We start from the raw sequence: 15,216 nt of genomic DNA on the forward strand, positions 1-15,216 counted from the left end.
ACTCTGTAGATCAGGCTGGCCTTGAACTCAGAAATCTGCCTGCTTCTGTCTCCCAAGTGCTGGGATTAAAGGTGTGTGTCACCACTGCCTGGCAATCTTGTTCATTTCTAATTTGGATGTTTTTTACTTATTTTCTTGCCTAACTTCTCTCCTTGGACTTTCACTTCTTTGTTAAACAGAAGTACAAAGTTGTCATAATGTTTTCTCATTATTTTTTAGGCCTTTCATCCTTTCTTCTACTTTTACTATCTTCCTTCATGACTGAATGCTTCTTCCTATTGCTATTCCCTGAATATTTGTAAAACATTTTTCTGAGTCTACTATAAATTTTTTACTGTCTTTATATGAGGCATATATAAGATATTTTATAGTTAGAATAAACTATTTTTACCTGATTAAAACTTAACTGTCTTTAATAAAACTAATTACTTTAACTTTATCTCCACACATATCTCAATAAATTATTGTGGTTATTATTATATTTAGCAATTTGACCTTTTAACTTTCCTTATAAATATGCAAGTAATGTTCACATTAACATCACAGTATCAAATTATTTTATAGTTGACTGTATACTTACAAATTTTAACATTATTTATACTTTACTATAAATAAGTGTATGTACAGGTGTGCATGCCACAGTTCAAATATGGAGATTAAAGGACAACTTGTGAGTGTCAGTTATTTCCTTCTACTCATTCATCAGGCTTGGTTGAAAGCACCTGTGCCCTCTGAGCCCCTCACTGACCCCCAAATACTTAGGGAAATAATGGAACCCATATACTTCTATTTGTTTCATGTCAGAATCTGGCGTTCTTTTTAACTTGAACCCTACTTGTAAATAAGACTTAGTGTTGATGAAATCTTTGAGCTTTGTTTTGGGAAAAATGTTTGTTGCTCATTCAGTTCTCAAGTATAATCTTGGTAGATACTGTATTCTTGACAGCTTTTCCCCTTTTGTACTTTGAACTTGTCACTCTATTCTGGTCTAACCAGTTTCTGCTGAAAAGTCTGCTGCTCTCATTCTTACAGTTGTTACATCTGTTCATTCAATCATGTGTCAAAAATATTAGGAAATGTTACATTTACTGAACATGTACAGACTTCTTTATTTTTAAATCATTGCTCCCTTAACAATGCAGTATAACACCTACCAGCATAGTTGTTTCTGTTATATCAGGCATTGTAAATAACCTAGAAAATATTTTTTTTCAGGGGGAGGGCTTGAGACAGGGTTTTTCTGTATAGCCCTGGCTGTCCTGGAACTCACTCTGTAGACCAGGCTGGCCTCGAACTCAGAAATCCACCTGCCTCTGCCTCCCAAATGCTGGGATTAAAGGCGTGTGCCACCACCGCCCGGTTAACCTAGAAAATATTTGACATATTTTCTTGTCCCTGTCAAGCTTGCTTCGGGAGCTGCAGTCTCTCATTTGATAATTCCCAGAAAGTACATCCCATGTGCTCAATTTTCTTAATGCGGTTAATGGCATTTTAAACTTTACAACACTTTCTCTTTATTATGAATCTGTTTGGTATGTTAAAATTTACACAAATACGAACAATAGTAGACTGGAAAGCCTTTTCAAGTAGAGATGGGAAGCTAAAGGAAATTTTATGCATTCATTAGTTACTAATTCTTTAGCTGCTGTGGGCAAAGTAAATGATGAATGCATGTTTACTGAAGACATTTATATTTTAGAATGGTGTAGGTTCTATATGAAGTTGATTGGACTCCTATCTTCTATTTGAGTGAGCATCATTATTGACATTGTGGGGTCAATTGGGAGAGATGAATCTATTGCTTGAATCTGAGGAAAAATAGATTTACTTTATTAGAAACAGTATAAAGCACATTTTCTCAGGAGCAATATAGTGGCAAAAGCATTGTAAGAGTTTTAAAAGGCCCAATTCAAGTATGAATTTATAGCATGGAGGCTTGACTAGCTGGGTTTATCTAAAGCATTGCTTGTGATGTTCTGAATCATTAGATGGTGTTGGAGAGGGTCTATTGTGAACCACGGCCAGAAAATCCATGGTATAGCATTGAATGAATGGTTCAGAGTTGATCTTACCTAATTCACATTCAGGCCAATTATGATAGATAAACCTCTGTTGTCAGTTGGGTGAGTTAATACTTCCCACAGAAATACCCCATTGGGTGTTCCTATGAAAGCATTTCTAGAAAGATTTAATGGAAGAAGGAATATTCACTGTATCTGGATAGTAGTATGTGTCTGGCTATCTCATGTTCCTGCGTATGATTTCCCAACCATGGTGGTGGACTGTATTTTTCAGATAAATTGAGAATAGCTCCTTCTTCCTTAAGTTACTTTTTTTGTTATGTATTTTCTTACATCAAGAAAAAGTAATTAATAAATGAATCTTCTGGAGTGGCAATGATTTGCTCTTTAATTGAGTTAATTAAGGATCATGAAAATAAACTATGATTTATAGTGTTTTAATGAAAGTCAATTGATCTATTTTCCCTTCCTGGAACACCCTGTTTGCCTAATAAGAAACTGATGCTCAGATGGATGAGAAGTCTAGATATGTTACCTTGTCATCTTGGGAATTTCTGAACGGACTAATTGTCATTCAATTTCTCTTTCATTAAGTATTCACTTTGCAATCTTAAATATTATTTTCAAAAATTCATAGACATCTAGAAACTTTTCAAAATAGAAGCATCCTAAACTGTGAACATGGCATTAAAGCCTGTGTGACATATATTCACAAAACTGTGTTCAATTACCTCAGAATGAGAGAAGGGATTGATGATTGACAAAATAGTGTTTTTGTGTGTGTTGTGAATGTGCATGTAGGTAAGGTATCAGAGGAATGTGTTGGATGTCCTGCTTTATCATTCTCTATTCTATTGAACTACAGTCTATCTCTGAACTGGGCTTAGGCTGTCAACCATTCAGTTCAAGCAAGCAATCCTGCCCCTCCATCACCCAGTGGTGGGATCACAGATTCAGAGATGCACAGATAAAGATTTTCATGTGAGTTTTGCAATTTGAATTCAAGTACCCATACTTGAACATTGTCCCTACATTTTGAACTATTTCTCTTGTCCTGGATTGAAAAATTTTAGCCATATACTGTCTCTTTGTTATAACATTTGAAAATAAGGATCGCATAGGCATTCAACTTTCAGTCATCAGAAGGAGGTTACCACATGGATGCTCAGGGCCTTTTTGGTATACCTCAGTATTATGAACACGTAAGTATCAAGAGCAAGAAAATGTTATGTTTGAAATGACCAGGTTTACTTTTTAACTTTTTCCACTGGTGCAAGTGTTGCCAAGGCAGCAGTGTACCATACAACCAAGTGCACAAACCAAGAATATTACTCATAATTAAGGCTGGGGACTCATCAAATGTTATAAAGTAAAGATCTTTGTGGCATTATTTGTGGGGGATTTAAGATAGAATATTTATATTATAAATATTTCCCTTCCTTTTGTTGTGTTCCCATGTTTTCCTTTTTATGAGTTTGGATGAAAAACTTTAGAAAAATACAGTGATAAATGTTGATACATTTTCTGAGGAGTGTTGAATGGCATAGTTAAGATTTCTTAAATAAAAAGTTGTCTCTTGCCACAGGCATGTCCTTCTTTTCTGTAATAGATGTTTGAAGGACACCACTAATACCATTAATTCTACCACAGTACTGCCCATAGTTCTGGATATGCATATTCTACACATGTGGGTGCAAGGTACATAGCTGTAATATTTACCTTACCTTTCAGTTTGGTACATGTTGGAATTACCTGAGAAGAGACTCTCTCTCTCTCTCTCTCTCTCTCTCTCTCTCTCTCTCTCTCTCTCTCTCTCTCTCTCTCTCAACCAAGGGCCTTGCCTTCTTCCATTGATGTGATAAGGAAGTCCTCTGCTTCATCTGCTGCTGGATGGGGTTCCTACTTGTGTATTCTTTGGTTGGTGGTTTAGTCCCTGGGAGCTCTGGGAGGTTAGTTGATATTGCTGTTCTTTTCTTCCTATGGGTTTACAGTCCTCTTCAGCTCCTTCAGTCCTTCCCCTAAATCTTCCCTTGGAGTCCCAGTGCTTAGTCTGATGATTGGCTGCGAGCATCCACATCTGTATAGGTCAAGCACTGGCAGAGCCTCTCGGGAGACCGCTATACCAGGCTTCTGTCAGCAGGTGCTTCTTGGCATCAGCCATAGTGTATGGGTTTGCTGGCTGCAGATGGGGTGGATCCCTAAGTGAGGCAGTCTCTGGATGGCCTTTCCTTCAGTCTCTGTTCCACTCATTCCCTGTCTCTTCTTTAGACAGAAACAATTCTGGATTAAAATTTTTGAGGTGGGTGGGTGGGGCCTCATCCCTCAAAAGGGGGCTGTACCTTTCCACTAGATATGGTCTCTATAGGTTCTATCTTTCCTGTGTTGGGTTTTTGGCTAATGTTATCCCTGTTGGTTCCTGGGAACCTCTTGCTTCCCTTGCATTTGGGACTTTCTAGTGGCTAGCCCCAGTTCCCCATCCTTCACTGCTACATACCTCTGTTCAATGTCCTGACCCTCTGAACTTCTCCAGTCTCCTCTGACACCTGATCCTGCCCTGCTTTATCCTCCCCCTCCTCTCACCTTCCCAGATCACTCCCTCTCTCTATTTCCCATAATTATTTTGTTCCTTCTTCTAAGTAGGATTGAAGTATTCAAACTTTGCTGTTCCTTCACATGGTCTATGAGTTGTATCGTGGGTATTCTGAGCTTTTGGGTTAATATCCACTTATCAGTGAGTACATACCATGTGTGTTCTTTTGTGACTGAATTACCTCACTCAGAATGATATTTTCTAGTTGTATTCATTTGCCTGCGAATTTCATGAAGTCATTATTTTTAATAGCTGAGTAGTACTCCATTGTGTAAGTGAACCACATTTTCTGTATCCATTCCTCAGTTAAGGGACATTATAATTGAGCATTTTCCTAGATCAAATTGACTTATGGTTATATCTGAGGGGGATTGTCTTAATTGTTGACTATATGGAGCCTAATCCACTGTGGGTAGCACCATCATTTAGGAAGATGTTTCTGAGCTGTATAAGAGTACGGCTGAGCATGATAATAAGTGAGTCACAAAGAAACATTCTTCTGTGGTTTTGCCTTTGGTTTGGTTCCTGCTTTGATTTTCTCTAGTGATGGACCATGGTTTAGAATTATAAAATGAAATAAATGCTTTTCTCCAAAAGTGCTTTTGGTTAGCAAATTTGGTCACAACAACAGAAAGAAAACTAGAACAATAACAAAGCCAGTCACAGGAGGACATAGAAATGGGAAACCTATGATTTAATTCCAACCTTTTCCAACTCAGATGACCACAAGATGTGCACTGAAGAAATGTTTATGAAGTGTGATGGTGTGCCTAGGACTTGCTATGGTGGGAGAATTGGGTTATGATGATGCCAAGTAACCTTGGTTTCTGTTGTTTATGTTTTTATGCTTGGCCCCTGTCATTTGGTTATCTCTAGTGTTACCTGCCCAGGCTAAATCTGATTGGAGCCTGTCCTTCCTGTGATCCTGGTTTTGTCAGAACTCCTCAGAGTCAAGCTGTCTCTGTGATCCTGTAATCCTGGGCTTGTTAGAGCACCTGGGAGTGGAGTTTCCTCTGGGTATTGTGGGACTGGCTGTAGAGTTTGTGCCCAAGGTCTGCTCAGGGCACCTGCCCAGACAGAAGGGAAGCAACCTGAGCCACTGGGCTGGTGGAGTTCCTGTGTGCCTGGGTCCTGCTGGTCCCAGTTATTCCTAGTGTTGGGACAGATGTTGTGTCTCCTCACCTCTGATCCTGGACCTGTTAGAGTGCCTGGGAGTGGAGCTTTCTCTGGGTGTTGTGGGATTGGTTGTGGAGTTTCTGCCCAAAGTCTGCTCAAGGCACTGGCCCAGATAGACCAGAAGCAACCCAAGTCATTGGGCTGGGGGAGTTCCTGTGTGTCATATTTAATATTTTTCAAACTTCCCACTAGCCTTTGGAGGACTTAAAATAAACTTTTATCTTTGGTCATACTTCTTATTTTTGGGATGTATCTTATAAGAGTGTTTTATACTTTCCCACTGAAAGAAAAATGATTCTTAAATAAGTTCTATGACTCATTTTTTAATACATGAATTTTATCTCTGATGATTGTCTTTCTTTTGACTTACTATTACTGGATCCTTTTAGGAAATAGGTTGTGGTGAAATTTTATTCTTAAGTGTATTAAAAACTCTAATAAATATCCATTTAGATATTTTTTATACAAAAATGGGTGCAAAAACATCTGTTTTCTCTGATTGCAGCTAATTGTTAATATTTGGAGTAAGCAGTCAGTTTGGGCACTTTTGTAATGAAGGAACAGAAAAAGAGAAAAAAATTCTATTTCAGATTATGGTGTTTGACTTACCTGTCACAAATCTTGTAGCTGGAAATGTAAACACTTAGAAAGCACTGTTTCTCAAGGTCCTCATGAACCATGTAATCCATGATAATTAATTAATATAGAATGTGTGGTTTTCTCTCCTTTCAGTATTTTTTCCTGTCTTGAAGTTAGTTTCAGTTTTATTCTTCAAGAAACTACAGGAAGGTAAAATGAAGTATGAAGTCAGTTAAAGTAATACTAAAGCATCTAAATCTTTGAAGTTAGCTAAGAAAAAACCTTGAGACACAGTTTAGGTCTGCCACGATTATGCAGATCTCACTGATGCAAAAGATAAGTGTATAAGAAATACCAATGTGATAAGCAGATTGGAATGTCAAAATTGATACTATTATGTCCAAAACGTTCCATAGTTCAGAGAGAATGGAGGCTGAGGAGGAGCAGAAGTCATTCTAGACACCTGCTAATGGAGGCAATAGGGCACGTTTTACAAGTGTAGAAGAAAAGGGCATGCTTTCTAGAGGTTGTAAGCTGCAGTCTGCATTGCTTAGGGAAAGCTTCTTGGGACAGCATCTTAGTTTGGAAATATAAGGCAGAAATTGGAAACATATTATAAACATATTTGAATCCTGGGTTAAGACATACTATAATCAGAGTGACTATGGAGAGCTCCACATATAATTAATATTGTTGCCTCTCAGTTGTTGTTTATTTCATACTTTAAACAATAGTTCATGGCTCCTAATATTTGATAGACATAATGTCATGTGTTGAGTGCACAAGATTATATAAGAGAAAGAAAGGGATAAGGAAAATTAGGTGGATGATGTAATTATCTGATATGAAAAATGAGGGCTACTATTGGATTATAGAGAAAAAAAATTTCAACAATAGATTTCCTCAGATTTCATTCAATAAATTTTATTGTCTGACTTATACAGGTGAAGCACTATGTTAAGTGTTAAGATTGCACAAATAAGCATACATGTAAGTGAATTCAAGAATAAAATTAAATATTACTGCCTCATGTGAGATAACAGACATTTTAATTAAATGAGAGGGCACATTTTATGAACATTCAGAATAAACATGCAGCTCTCTAATAATATAAAAATATTTTTAAATAAAATATTTTTTCCACTTGAGTTTATGATTCAGTAACACCAATGACAAGAAACTAGTTATAAAAAGAAGATATAAGGAAGTGAGCATTGTACAGAACTTTATGTTTATGACTGATATGTATCTCAACCATCATCAGATAGAATACAATTTCTTTACAGGACCATAAAATGCCTGAGACCTTGAAAAGGGGTGGTTGTAGAAGGGGTGCGGCAGGGACAAGGCTTAAGACAAGGTACTTAAGACATGTTCCCTTGAGAAGTAAAGCTGTTGAGTCAGTTTTAACCACTAGTTTTGACCTCTAGTGATTTGTCAGAAAAGTGATAAACAAGGAAAACAATACTTAGGTAGCTGGATGATATACTAAATTCAAAATAGAGAGGTCTTTTCTTTCTATTTATGTATTTTATCTCTGGGAGAACACTTGTCAGGATCCTGTATATATTAATTAGACACATGAAGCATGCACCTGTACAACATGCACAGCTATGCCTTCATAGGCCATACAACATTCATTCATTGGTAAACAGCATCATACTTCATAGATTTTGCAAGGACTTTCTTAATCTGAAGAAGGGTCCATTATGAGTTCTATGTTGTTTTTTTTTTAAGATTTATTTATTTATTATATCTGAGTTCACTGTAGCTGTCTTCAGACACCCCAGAAGAGGGCATCAGATTTCATTACAGATGGCTGTAAGCTACCATGTGGTTGTTGGGATTTGAACTCAGGACCTTTAGAAGAATAGTCAGTGCTCTTAACCACTGAGCCATCTCTCCAGCCCCTATGTTATGGTTATATAGCTAGAAAAACTTGGCATAAATAACAAGGATAACCAAGAGTGGCTTCCTGATTAATATGTGTAAATCAATATATATTTTGTGTTATGTAATAATACCTTGTAGGGCTAATGATTAGCTGAAAGACAAGAACATTTTGCTGTGTGTGATTGAAAAGGAATAAAGATAATTTACCTTTGAAATCTATAATTTTTTAAACTAACTATAGAAATAATTTAAGAATAGTCTTTTAAAGCCCACAATACTTTAAAGTTGTGTTTCTCAACCTGTCATCAAACACCTTTGGAGTTACATACCAGATATCCTGTTTATCATATATTTACTGTATGATTCATAATAGTAGCAAAATTGAAGCTATGGAATAGCAACAGAATAATTTTATGGTTTGGAGTTACCACAACATGAGGGATTGTATTAAAAGACCACAGCCTTAGAAAGGTTTAGAACTACTGCTTTAAAGTATCCATTATTTAGGTACCATTCGTCAAACTTTATGAAGTTTGGAAAAGTGAGAAAACTAATAACATTTTGAGAAGTATCAAAATGATTGTGCAGTAATCAAATTTGTAAGGGGTTTGGGTAGGTAGAAAATAATAGGCATTGAATTAACTTTCTCTGGGGAGATATGAATGAACACCTATTTAACCTAAAGAGGGTCTATCTTACTGAATCAATATGTAATTATTGTACTAATTTATTGAACCATCATTGAGAGCTTGCTTGTGACTGCTGATGGCCTCACAATAGCTGGATCACTGAAAAGTTCCATCCCAGTATGGGTGATGGCCTTCTCAACTTGTGTTGATGGGGTCTCACCCTTCAGTTAATCTACATGCCTGTATGCCTTCCTGAAATTCTGGGACAGCTGGAAGAAAGGTACAGAAGAAGGAAATATTTGGAATCTTATCAGAAAGCTAATGACTTTCCTCATTCCTCTTCTTTATGTGAAGGAATGCCATTAGGCCCTATTTTGCTAGAGTATCATTTAGATAATTATAGTAACTTTGATTAAGAAGATAACAGTTCTGTTATGTGCAGAGGATAGTATTTTGTTACATCAGGAAATGTCTCAGAGTATCTACTGCTATTGTTGAAGATCTGAGTGGTTCCTAGAATCCATATGGTGATTTACAACTACCTGCAATTTCAGGTCCAGAGGATCTGACAACCTCTATGGGGACTGATCACGTGTGCATATACAATCTCCATAATTATAAATAAAAACGTTTTTAAAAAATAAAATTGACCCTTGTGCTACAGGGTAAAGAATTCCCGACTGCTTCAGAATTTTGAAGACCACTATTTGGCACAGTATTAAAAATCTATGGTATAATAAAGATGTTACTTTGGGAACTCTAATGAATCAATTTAACATGTGAGCCATTCCCAAAGACCTAGTCTAGATTCACTTGATAAATCGGATAGGCTTTCTGTTAATGGTCTTGTTCTGGTTGCCTGAGCTTATAATAATGAGTACTTGAAACCTACACCTAATGTAAATGACTCAAAAGTCTTTAAAAAGTTTTTTAAAAAACCCATTTACAGAAATTTAAGGTACTAAATGAGCATTTCAAGCTTTGAAACAACCAAGTATTAGAAATTCATCATTTTTATTCTATTTTTTTTTTTTGTGTTCTGTCCCATCTCCATCTAGTTGCTATTTGATAGGAACTTAATTTTCTCTATAGTATATAAAGTGTGTATTTACCCCTCAAAGAAATGTGTATATCTTGGGAAGTAGTAATTAAAGACATGATAATTGTTCTATATAAATGTGAAATATTAACTGCTTAGAAGTACAAATTAATTCCTGTGTTAATTACCTTTAATTCTGTGTTAATTACCTTTAAGTGCATGTCTTGAGGATTGTTTTGAAAGTAGGTAGGATTTGATAATCTAATTCAAGACCAATATTCTCAATTTCATAAATGCAATTACCTTCTTTTGTGATAATGACAAATTAATGGCAAATGTGTTAATCGCAAATGAAATGTCAATCATTGTCTTTATGGAATTTCACTCCTGTTCCGCAGACAGAATTTTTTATAGGAGAACTTTGTCTTCATATTACCCTCTACACTGTTTTTACTCTTGTCAGTCCTCACTGACTCAAGCATTTGTGAAGGTGTATAATACTTAAGGCAACTCTGGTTATAAGAGATCAGCAGATTTTAAGTTGAAAAATACTAGTTTTGAGTGGAATTGGCTGTGGGCATCTACTGCTTAAGTAAACAGATGTTAAATTTGCTCTTGGGTCAATATAGTTAGAGGTAGCTACTGGCTGTGATTCCATGGTGGCTCACTCTGTAGGGGATACTGTCTCTGTCCCTCCCTTTGCAATCACAGGAAAGCATCAGCAGACAGCTTTTTATCTTAAAAGCAGAAGGTAGGAAGGAATCAATGCCAGCATATATTGCCTTTTAATGGCATCAACACAAAGGTAGCAAAGGATGACCTTAAGCTTCAGATCCTGCTGCTTCCTCTTCCTGAGTTGTTGGGATTGCAAGGGTGTGCCACCACAGCTGGTTTATGTGGTACTGAAAAAGTGTTTCATGCCTAGTAAATAAGCACTTTACCAACTGTCATTCTAATTCAGGAAAGAATTTCATTCTAATGCAATGCACAATTGCGAGCTTTGACATTCATTTGCCTGTGGATATTCTACAGTTTAGTAATATGGTCAATCTACAGAATGCAGAGCTCGATTTACTCAGTTCAAGTTTTATCACTTTTCAGCTGAGAGATCTTAAAAATATTACCTAGCCTTCCTGTGCCTAAATTCTGCCAACTGTAAAAAGGGATAATATAATATGAAATTATTGTGGGGACTAATTGAGTAGCTCTGTGCAAATAATCTAGAAGAAAGTCAGGAGCAGTGGTAATACTATGTTGAAATCTTCTTTTGTTGTTAGATGAAGACATATTTTGTATTTAATTGAGAGTAAATTTAGTTTTCATAAAGAATTAGATGGTATGGGAAGGCTTGGGCATATGTATAATCTCTCATCCATTAGCCTCTCAAGTTAGATGGAGATCTGTCTTAAGATAGATCCTCATAGTGATCTATCATCAGAACAATTCACTGTTTACTTTTGAGACAGGTTCTTACCATTATCACGGGATGCTCTGGAATTCTCTGTACTCCTGTCTCAACATTGCAAGTTCTGGGACTGTGTATATGTTCTGCCATTCATGGCTTTTCAAACATTTTTAAATAATATATGAACAATTTGATAGTATCTTTTTTTAAACCATTTTTGCTGAAAGTAGAGACTTGGAGCTTTCAAACTGTTTCCCTAACCAACTGATTCATCACCTCAATTTCTGGAAAGTTGGCAGTCAAAGAATTTACTAGTTTTTGTCTTTAAAAATAGCTCTTAGTTCCTGCTATTTTTTTTACTTAGAGGCTCCAAATTTAGTGTAATGTTCCTTGAAAGTGCTGGAAATAATACTGAGTGAATTTTGCTGCTGTATCTTTTCCAATGAAGTTTTCAGTCAGATTTATTATGGCAAAACTTATATAAAGCAAGATCCACTAGCTTTAAAAGTATAATTGTTCTAGGTGGTAAGACATTAAGACTGAAGATACCATATGCCTCTCCATCATATGAGATAGAGAAATATATCTTGAACTATTATGAAAACATCCTTCTTGATTCTAGCTTTTATACTTTTAACACCAAGTGGTATTATGCAGGGTGTTGGGAATTATTGTCACCAATACTCCTACTCAGCTGTGGACCTTGTATGCAGCAATATTGTTAGGCCAGCAAAGATGACCACACTGGTGAAATAGTGGCAAGTCAGTTTTTGGGATAACCAATCACATTATTATTGGATTTGAGGCCTGCTTTATAGGAAGGATTTATGTCTGGTGCTCTAAAGGCCATTAGTAGGGAAGCTCCTGCTATTGTCTTGCCAAGTGGGCATGATGTGCCTGTCAATGGCTTAAAAATAACTGTTTATGCCCACAGAATAGTGTTAATGTCAGCTTTAGACAGGAAAGCTTTATTTTGCTGTGGTGGGTGGTGACTGCAGAGATTTCTAACTGGTCAAAGTTCAAAGAATAAGTGACTATTGAAGGCACAGCCATAAATTGGATATTCATGCCATTCCCTCTAAGGCCCAGAGAACTTCATGGAAGATAGTGCCAAAAGCTGAAGGAAGGGTGAGGGTGTGGTATGGAATGCTGACTTCTAGGCATGATGTAGTTGTACTCTTGAACTCACAGTAGCTGTGATTACCTACCCAAGACCTTTACAATATTGGGCCTGTCAACACCCTGTTATAGAAGGAGGAAGAGTTCATAAACTCTAGCTCCTCCCTGAAGATCCATACAAAATTAATATTTGATGAGGAAGGGGGAAACATTTTCTTTATTGGTATTGTATTAATTACTTTTGGTTGCTGTGAAAAAAATGCCATGACTAAAAACAAGTTATGGAAGAATTTATTTGGCTATGGTTCCACGGTGTGAGAGTCCATAATAGTGAGAGAAGCATGGGGTCAGGCTGCTGAAATAAAAAGCCAAGAGATACCATCTCCAACCACACAAAGAAAGCAGAAAGAGTGAACTTGAAGATAAATAAAGCTATAAATTCTCAAAGCCCATACCAAATGATGTATGTCCTTTCTCTTTTTCACATCCAAAAGTTCTGTAACCTCTCTAAACAGTACCAACATTCTGGGACCAAGTTCAAATGCATAAACCTATGTGGTACATTTTTCATTCAAATCAACATGTATAGGCATTGGTAAGATTCCAATATTCTTCTATACAACTATAGTAAAAGGTATTGAGTTTCACACATAAAAAAGACATGAAAGCAGATGCACTACTTGGAAGAGGAGGGGTATCAGTAGAAGGGGAAAGGGAGCAAGGGAGGGTAAGGGATACATTCTGTATCTATATATGAAAGTAGCATAAGAATACCCACTATTATTTATAATTAACATATGCTGATAAAAATTAAAAGTATATTTTTATGAATTTGTAGTTTATATTCATTGTACAAAATAATGAATATCACTGGGACATTTATATATTCCCATCATGCACCATGCTTTGATCACTTTCCAACCTCCTTTCCCCCCTTGACTTCTACTCATTTCAATGAGTGTCCTTTAATTTTCCCCAAATATTCCCACTTCTGCTACCATGACTCACTATTATTTTTTAAATTTTAAATTCTGAGAAAACATGTAATATTTATCTTTGTGAAATTGGCTTATATTCTGTAACACCATGATCTTAAGTTTCATCTATTTTCCTATAGATTACATTCCTGACACATCCCAGCCGTCACCACACAGCTGACTTTCTGAGGACCCATGCAGAGCCACCAGCCAGCCAAGATGCCCAAGCCAATCAACGTCCTGGTGACTACCATGGATGCAGAGCTGGAGTTTGCCATCCAGCCAAACACCACCTGAAAGCAGCTCTTTGATCAGGTGGTAAAGACTATTGGCCTCCGGGAAGTGTGATACTTCGGCCTTCAGTATGTAGACAATAAAGGATTTCCTACCTGGTTGAAACTTGATAAAAAAACGTCTCTGCACAAGAGGTTCTAAAGGAGAACCCTGTCCAGTTCAAATTCCGGGCCAAGTTTTACCCTGAGGACATGGCTGAGGTGCTTGTCCAGGACATCACAAAGAAGCTCTACTTCCTGCAAGTCAAGGAAGGGATCCTCGGTGATGAGATCTACAGCCTTTCAGAGACAGTCAAGCTCCTGAGGTCATATGCGGTTCAGGCCAAGGTCAGAGATTATAACAACGAAATGCACAAGTCTGGCAACCTTAACTCTGAGTGACTGAGCCCTCAGAGAGTCATGGATCATCACAAGCTCAGCAGGGATCAGTGGGAGGATCGGATCCAGGTATGGCACCCAGAACACCGAGGGGTGCTCAAACAGTACTATGCTAGAGTACCTGAAGATTGCCCAGGACCTGGAAATGTATGGGATCAATTATTTCGATATCAAAAACAAGAAAGAAACAGACCTTTGGCTTGGAGTTGTTGCCCTTGGACTCAACATTCATGAAAAAGATGACAAGTTGACCCCAAAGATTGGTTTCTCTTGGAGTGAAATCAAAAATGACAAGAAGTTTGTCATCAAGCCCATGGACAAGAAGGCACCTGATTGTGCTCTATGCTTCCCGCATAAGAATTAACTAGCGGATCCTGCAGCTCTGCATGGGGAATCATGAGCTGTACATGCGCTGCAGGAAGCCCAACACCATTGAGGTACAGCAGATGAAGGCCCAGGCTTGGGAGAAGCAACAGAAGCAGCTGGAGCGACAATAGTTGAAAACCAAGAAGGAGAGGAGAGAAACTGTAGAGAGAGAAAAGGAAGAGATGCTCTGGGAGAAGGAGGAGCTGATGCTTCAGCTACAGGGCTATGAGCAGAGAAGACCAAGAGGACAGAGAAAGACCTCTCTGAGCAGATTGAAAAGGCCCTTCAGCTGGAGGAAGAGAGGAGGCAAGCCCATGGAGAAGGCTGAACGTCTGGAGGCTGCCTGCATGGCCACCCTGCTGGCCACGGAAGAACTGGAGAACAGGCACAGGATCAGATAAAGAGCCAGAACAGCTGGCTGCAGAGCTGGCAGAGTAGAGTGCCAAGACTGCACTGCTGGAAGAGGTGCAGAGATGCAAGGAAGAGGAGATGGAGGAGTGGCATCACCGGGCTAAAGAAGCCCACAATGAGGAGAAGCGGATCACTGAGGTAGAGAAAAATGAGCGAGTGCAACAGCAGCTGCTGACTCTGAGCAACGAGTTGCCCCAGGCCGGGGATGAGAATAAGAGGACCCACAATGACATCATCCACAACGAGAACATGGAGGCAAAGCTGGAACAAGTATAAGACACTGCAGTAGATCAGGCAGAACAGCACCAAGCAGCTCATCGACGAGTTTGAGGCCATGTAG

At 37.8% G+C, this 15,216-nt stretch overlaps 1 pseudogene; it reads left to right on the plus strand.

Annotated features, from left to right (window-relative positions):
* The window catches only part of LOC116071103, a 29,153-nt pseudogene extending 13,937 nt beyond the window's left edge, over positions 1-15,216 (plus strand).

The sequence above is a fragment of the Mastomys coucha genome, unplaced genomic scaffold, assembly GCF_008632895.1.
Source record: "Mastomys coucha isolate ucsf_1 unplaced genomic scaffold, UCSF_Mcou_1 pScaffold22, whole genome shotgun sequence".
Lineage (NCBI taxonomy): Eukaryota > Metazoa > Chordata > Mammalia > Rodentia > Muridae > Mastomys > Mastomys coucha.